Below are 7813 nucleotides of genomic sequence, written 5' to 3'. Positions count from 1 at the left end.
TTCTTTTCTTCTTTGATCGCTCTAGCAGAGCGTGATTTCAGCCGATCTGGTCGATTGTTTTTTTTTTTTCTCCTTCTGCGTGTGTACGTTGTTTTCTTCTTCTTCTTCTTTTTTTTTTTTTTTGTTTTATTATTTGAAAGAACAATTTTCTCAAGTCCTATTTTTTTTATTTTTCTCCATTGCCTTTGCAGACGTGAGGTGGCACAGAGGTGAAAGTGAGTTTGACCATCCAGGCTAAAGAAAAACTCGTGAGTCGCGTAGTCCGGTCACGTTTTTCTGGTGCCCAGTCGAGTGCTTGTATTTCTCTCTTTTTATTTTATTTTATTTTTTTTTTTTGGGTCCCTCTACTTTTTGATGGGAGTCTCTCCTTCTTTTCCGATGCCGTTGCACACAGCTTTTTTCCGTTTCTGTAGATGTTTCTCATAGAGGGGGCAGGTGGCTTTGGTTTGTTCCCTCGCGCGCGGAGCAGGTTCCTCGGCTTCAATCTCGTTGAATAGAAGCTAACATCTATAATCTACTGTGTGCATCAACTCGGCGGGGCGACTTTCTTTTATTTTTTTATCCCCTCGGAAAAAAAAAAAAATGTCTACGATAGGACGGCCTAACGTCCCCCCTTCATTTGAAAGCCACCGACCATCAGAAATCAGAAGAAAATGTTTCATGTCTCTTTCTAAAAGGCACGAACGATTGATGCAGTTCGGTCAAAGTGTACAGGGGGGACCTTAGCCCGAGTAGTGAAGCCACTGGTAGTAAAAAAAAAAAAATATATAAATAAATAAAAAAGGTGAGTTCAAAGTGCGCGCGCGCACTGCTCTCTCGCCTAGCTGAGAAATGATGTGTCGTCCCAACCGCTTCTTCTTTCTTTCAGTGTTTGACTTTTTTTTTTTTTTCTTTTTATTTTAATTCCTTGCTGCCGAGTCGAAGAAAGAGCTGCATCTCTCGCTCGTAAAAAGGAACAAAAATTCTCGATTTCTTTTCTTGCAGCTATTTTCATGACTCGTTTTTTGGCCGCCATTCACCGTGCAATATATCTATGTTCCACCTTTTCAGCCATTGGCCAATAGGTCTTACTGCTTTATTTTTTACTGCCTCTGCTCGATCCTGCTAGCCATGTTTAGAAAGCGTCGTGAAACGGCAATCAATGCGACGTTGTTCATGTCGAGCTCAATCGCTCGTGTGTGTGTGTTAGACGTGATGCTACAACTGTTACCTTTTAAACTCGAACTTGTGTTTTTCTTTCTCTCACTCATCCACACATCGAACGTAACCAAGTAAACACAACACATCGAATGCAACGGTTCCATGAAGCGTTAGAAGAAGGGGATTGCTCTGATTGAACTTTGTTAATGAAGATCGTAGAGTGACAATCCAAACTTAATGATTCGATGATGGTGTAAAAAGACTAGAGCGCTTTGAAAATGGGGGGCATGATGCATCAAGAAACAAGTTTGATGCGAAATCGTGTTCTAAACCAGCGACAGCTGACGAACCCTGGGATAATCATCACTACGGAGACGTTTTGTACAAAGTTACTTGCTCACTTTGGCGTGTAATGCATGAGATTGCATGTACGTTTAGCTACAAACTGCTTTATACACATTTCAAAAAGGAAAATAAAAAAAAGGACGAAGAACATACATATATGCAGGCGTAAACAAAAAGCAAACATTTCGTCTTTTTCCCAGCCATTGAGTTTCGTTTGCGCTAATGATCCGCATTGGTTCCGCGATGGCTTCCTTGTGTATTTTTCTTTTTCAACTATTCCGCCGAATTTCTTAGTTCGTCCTCTAGATTTTCCATCTAGTCATCATCCGATACCTTTTCTTTTTTTTTTTTTGCTTCCAATCTTTTTTTTTTTTTTTTTTTTAATATAATCAAAACAACAACAGGACATTCTATTGCCAAAAAAATGTATGCGCCGGCGCAGCTGGATGTCGTGTTGCGCATGAACCACATTCTTGCATGATGCTTCCTTTTCAAATGTTTTGGTTTTTTACTTTGAATGACCGTATGCATTTATTGTTACTTAAAAAAAAAGGGAATATTTGCTAGGATGATAGTTCCCCTGAATTTTTTTTTTGCTGATAAGAAACAGTTAAAAAAAAAAAAGCCATTAGTTGTGATATGCCTGGGCGCGGTCGTCTGGACATTTTGTGTTGGGGGGTTTCTGTGTGGGCTTTAACGGCCGTAGGGGGATGATTTGGTTCAAGCGAAACGAATTGGCTCGACACGAAATTTGTACAGAAAGAAAATAAAGGGACCCATACACATATGAGAAAAGATTGAACACAAAAAAAAAAAAGAGGCGCAGCAGGACCAGCAGCTAAGAAGAAGAAGAAGGGGACGTGTACACATTTGAAAGCCGTGGCGGCCATAAACAACATCTCCGAAAAATGACCTTGTCCTAAGTATTATCTGGGCGAAATGAAATCATAACGGGCGCTCGTTTTGCTCCGTAATTGCCGGGCGATTCTCTTTTTTTTTTTTATTATTATTATTTTTGTTTTTCCCACATGACAAATTGCCGTCAACTTGGACGGGGTTTCGCCCTACGGCAGCGCCATCCTACAATCAACTGTTTTTCTTGCGAAGGAAACAGAAAATGATTATTAAATGGCTGGTGGTTTGAAATATTGCAGTCTCCTATGTAATCCTTTTGTTCGGCGGCCATTATGATCGAAAGTACCTTTTTTTTTTTTTTACTAGCTCTGCCACTACTGTACATCAGCGGGCCCAATTATTCCACTCTTTGCCAAAGTCTGCTGCAGAAAGAAAAAAGTAGCAGACGAAATACTTGGAGAAAAAAGAAGTTGCTGCAAACAGCCAATTGCTTACATTCAGGCCCCCCCCCCAAAAAAAAAAAAAAAAAAAAAAAAAGTTTTGCCGTATATAACAACTTGGAAATCTAGAAGAAAAAAAAAACTATTTTTTTCAAGAAAAGAATAGAAAAAAAAGGAAATCAAAGCCGTAACGTCAGCCACGTCGACTGTTATACTTTCGATCATATCCGCCATTGCACGTTGCTGCTAGAAAAGAGAGGTTGGGGCAGAAAAATGAAAACCGCCGTAAGAGGGAGGTGGTGGTGCTACATACAAAATACTAATAGGCCGCGTGGTCGTCAGTTCAGAACTTCAGTCCCCTCCTGGACACCAGGCGAGTCAGACGTGTGTGTGCCTGTCCGTACATGATTTTTTTTTTGAACAGTTCCCTCGATCAGGCTGCAAAAAAAGACTAGTTCCGTTTTGGATTTCTATCTTGAACGTTTCAAACTTTTTCTCTAGTGGCAATTTTAGTGAAACATATAGACAAAAGAAACTGACTTGGAAACGATTTATTTTTTTTTAACTTTGGGTGACTTTTACGTGATCGTGTTTCTTTTAAACCAAAAGTGAAAAACGAATCAAAGATTGACGACAGTCAACAGCTGTTTGCCTCTTAAAACTTGTGCTGTGAGACAACAAAAATCGAGCACGGTTCTCTCAATCGCTTGATCTTATTTTCGTCTGTGTCGGGCGTGCCGAACAACGTGTCATCTTTATAACCCGTGTGTGTGTGTTTTTTGTTTGTGCAAAGAGAGAAAAAAAAGAGATTTGAGAGGATATACCGTCTATATATTTTTAGCATTCGAACGACAAACATCGTGTCTTCATGGCCGCTAAATTGGAGACGGGCAGCCGCTAGCAGCTGCGATTATCCGTCTGTATACCGCGCATCCTTCATCATTTTCTCTCATCAACAAGGACTACCAACTCTTTTTTTCTGGTAAGTGTAAAATACTTGAATGTTCAGTAGCAAAAACAAGCATTTTTTGTATGTGTGTGAGAGAAACGCCCATCCGACCTCGTGTTTGCTTTCCCCATCTTTCTGTGAAAGTGCTCCAAACGGCTATGCTAATGGCCTTAGATATGAATCTTTTTTTGGGGGATGGGAGACATTTTTAGCAATGTCTTTTACGCGCCATTTCTGGAAAAGGGGGGGAAAAAAATTATGGCGCCAAAAAAAGTAGAAGGAAGGGGGTTCCATTCTTCTAGAATCTTTTTTGAGCTCATTTAAATCTCGTGGCCTTGCTTTTGTTTTTCACAAAAGATTTATCTAACCCCTTCCCTCCCCCTAAAAACGAAAGCGCGCGCTGTCCATTTTTGCATATTTTTCTCCACGGTGTCGACATATTAGTTTCCTAACTGGGTCGTCAAAACGTTATAGAACATTCGATCCGGATCGTAATGAATATTCAGGCTATTTGATGATTGGGTGTTGCTGTAGTGTACGTGTTTCATTTTTTTTTTTTCTCGATGGGGGAGAAAAAAAAAGGTGATGCACCGAAGCGCAGATAAGACGCTGCTCTGATGTTGAAATGGCGGTTGGTTTTTTTTTTCTCCAGTAAGAAGTAAATAGAGAGCGGACTATGAGGTTTGGCGGTACATACTATAATATATATATTCTAGTATACACACGACATACACGCTTCACTTGATCCGATCCCTTCAAAGCTTTTTTTTTTTTCAACCAAAGGATTTATTTTTTTTTTGTTGTCGGAGGCTAAAAAACGGGGGGGGGGGGGAGACTGAAATATTGATCACAAAAAGAAAAAAAGTAAGAATCTAAAATATATTGAAGGTAAACATAAAAGAAGTGGTAACCGCGTCGTATTTCAATGGCCCACCTAGTTTCTTTAAAATGCCGATCCCTACTGCGCTTATTTGCCAACTGTGTGTGATCGACTGGATCAGATTCTTATTTTTTTTTCTTTTTGAGGACTTGTGCCGCACATCGGGTCAGTTTCAATCGCGGGCTGTACATCGAAGTAGAATCACAATGGACCCATATCTTTTTGGCTCCATCTCTTGTTCGATTCGTCTGGGGAAATGCACACACGCGTCGTGTGCTGGAACTTTTGATTCACGGATCAGGCCAAGAAAAAAATGTATGATAATGGATTTTAATCTGAGCAGTTGCCATGGTAACGCTGTACATTTTTTTTTCTTGTGCGTCTATAATGCCGAAAAGGTCGTCTGTTTTTTTCGATTATTAAGTAGGTAGGGTATAAATCCAGAATGAAAAAGTTGCTAGTGAAAGAGGGATCAGAAATCCTTTGCCTCTACATAAACCCCTCCTCACCAGGAAGCTTTGCTTCCAAAGTTTACGATGACGTCGCAACTGGAATCTCCCAGGGATATGATATTCTTTTTTTTTTGTCCTGATTTTTGCTGCAGAAAATGTCTCCATTTTTTTTTTTTTTTTGAAACCGGATCGTACGCCGCATATTTATTTTTATATTGGGCAATTGATTTTGCTCTACACAAAAAATCACCTTGAATTTTTTTTTTTTTTTTTGAAAATGTGGTTTTGCGGTTTTTGAGTCGGTCTTTTCGACAAGTGGTTTTAGGTAAATTACACAGTGTTTTGTCGAGTATGGAAGGTGTGGTGGTCATCTCCTACCGGACACGGGCGGTTTGGTGTCTATTTTGTTAATAACGAGCTTGGCCTTGCGGTTTCCCTTTTTTGGGGTGTCTGCACGGACGTAATTCATCGCGTTGAATTGTATCCCTTTTTTTTTTTTTTTTTTTCAAAACGAGTTTTTTTTAGAAATAGTGTATATACATTTCCCTTCAGATACATTCTCTCCCTCCACTTCATTTTGGTTCTTTTTCCCCCACCGTTTCCACTCATTCTTTCCGGTGGATGGATAGCGTTGAGTAATATAACCAAAAAGAGAGAGACGGACCACATGTATGGAGATGGCGTCTATATACTTAAGAAGCCCTCCATCTTAATCAAGAGCTCTATTGTCTTTTAATCTTCTTTTTGGACCTCCTCAAAAGGGCTCTCTCCGCCACGGACGGTAGGATTGGACAGCTAAAGCTAAAAATGAAGTTGATTGACTGGATGAAATCAGTTTTTGCTTTATAGCTCTTATCCTACACATTGTATACACCATCATTTTTCACTTTGACGTCGAGACTCTTTCTATTTTTTTTTCGTGTAAAAACATCGCCGTAAAATTTGACTCGTGTACCTTACCGCTGTGTTATGTATATATCCTGAGAGGGAAGCAACAATCGGTCGTGAGGATGGGGGGTTCCATTCGCGTAGCGGGAAGAAATCAATAACACGTAAGAACACGAATCCCGTTGCTTGACATTACGTACGCAGCATCCGGTTTTATATTTAAAAAAAAAAAAGACTCGTTATTTTGAAAGCTTGATTCGCTACATTTGCGGTTGTCTTCCGGGGGCGACACGAAATCAGATCCATTAGTCGTGTTTCATTTGCTGTACGTAAACTGATACAATCTTGGTGAAATCGAGGCCCCACACTAAACAGCTTTTTTTCTCGTTGATGCTTTTACAATCTCATTTTCTTTTTAAACAACGGTCTCTTTTTGAAAGTCGAGGAACGGTTTCATTGGCTTATTCTCACCTGTTTTTTTTTTTTTTGTCTGGAAGGAGGTTCTTGAGGTTGTTTTGGAAATCATTAAATGTGTAAAGAAGAAAATGCACGTTCGTAAAAAGTTGTTTCAAGGGCTGCAGTTGTCCAAGAACCTTGGACCCTTTGGGGATGGAGAATTATAGATGGAAATCAAGTGTAGACTACCTGCCTGCTATAGAAAAGCCACTGCGACCACCGCCTTTTATCAACCAGTGGCTCTTCTCAATTCATTTTGCCTCATTTTTTTTTTTTCGCTTGTTGTTGTCTCCAAACTTGCCACTTTTTTTTTTTCTTAAAAAAATAATTTCACTGATGGTGGAAAAGAACGCCCGGCAAAGACACGCACATACTATAAGATCAGACCAAACACACTCGTCCGTAATTATCGTGAAGCACGTCAACCCCTGGCGCGCGGCCCAAACAACAGCCAGTACTGGAGGCGACTAAGAAAGAGAAAAAGAACACAGCTATTTTTTTTTCTCGTTTTCGCTTCTTTTTTTTTTTAATATAAAGAAGGTCCATTTTTTCCCCCCCCTCAACTCCTTTTGGCAATAGTGAATTGCTTCAAGTGCTTCCTTTAAACAAGTACTGCGAACTACCAGCGTTTTCCCCCCTCTCTCGCTTGTACAACAGCTATCTCGGTTTGATGATGTCGGTGGCAAATGGATACAACCGGACTAACCTGTGCGCCTTTTTTTTTCTTTCCCTTGCGTGTCGGATTTCATGAACAAATAAAAAATCCGGAGGAAAAAAGTTTTTTTTTTTTTCTCTTATCTCTTTCGTTTTTTGTGTTTACGTAGACTTTTTCCAGTCCAAATAGACGGACAATCTCGCATGGGAGGATTTTTTTTTTTATTTTTTGAGAAAAAATCTTTGTCAGAAAGCCAAATCCCTTTTCTTTTTAGCGCCTCATCGCAAACGCCACCAAGAAAAGAAAAATCATAAATCATAATTAGTTTGATTTATGTTTTTTAAAGGTTTTTTTTTTTCCCCGCCCAGAAAACTTTTATAGACACACATAATTTAAAAATGGAATTGAGGTTGAACTTTTTCCCTTCGCCGATGTTATCCGAATGTTGTTTTGGCTTTGCTGTGTCTCTTCACCACATGAAAATTGAGGGCTTAGCCTTTTAAAAAAAAGAATATCAGTCTGTGCAAGGCCCATCGATCCTCCAGGATCAGCGTCAGAAACGAAAGTAGAAGCTTGGGGAATTGCATAAAACGGATATGTTTTCTTCTTTTTCGGGACTTTGACACGAACATTCGACCCTTTTGTTGTGCCACTGATAGGACATGCGAAAAAGAAAGAGAACCGAGATCAGTAGACCGTCTTTAGACTCTCGAACAGAATACAGTGTAGATGGTGTTCACGCGTGATAAACAC

The 7813-nt window shown here is 39.7% G+C and overlaps 1 protein-coding gene across 1 annotated transcript in view; it reads left to right on the top strand.

The window, feature by feature from the left end:
- The first annotated feature begins 3153 nt into the window (after positions 1 to 3153).
- The window catches only part of LOC130686437 (teneurin-a-like), a 78282-nt gene continuing 73622 nt past the window's right edge, over positions 3154 to 7813 (top strand). Inside the window, exon 1 of the mRNA XM_057509554.2 lies at positions 3154 to 3762. The gene's annotated coding sequence lies outside the window, so the exon portion shown is untranslated. The remainder of the gene's footprint in view (positions 3763 to 7813) is intronic.

This window comes from Daphnia carinata, chromosome 2, assembly GCF_022539665.2.
Source record: "Daphnia carinata strain CSIRO-1 chromosome 2, CSIRO_AGI_Dcar_HiC_V3, whole genome shotgun sequence".
NCBI classification, from domain to species: Eukaryota; Metazoa; Arthropoda; class Branchiopoda; order Diplostraca; family Daphniidae; genus Daphnia; species Daphnia carinata.
The sequence above is the reverse complement of the archived record's forward strand: the minus strand, read 5'-3'. Positions and strand labels throughout refer to the sequence as shown.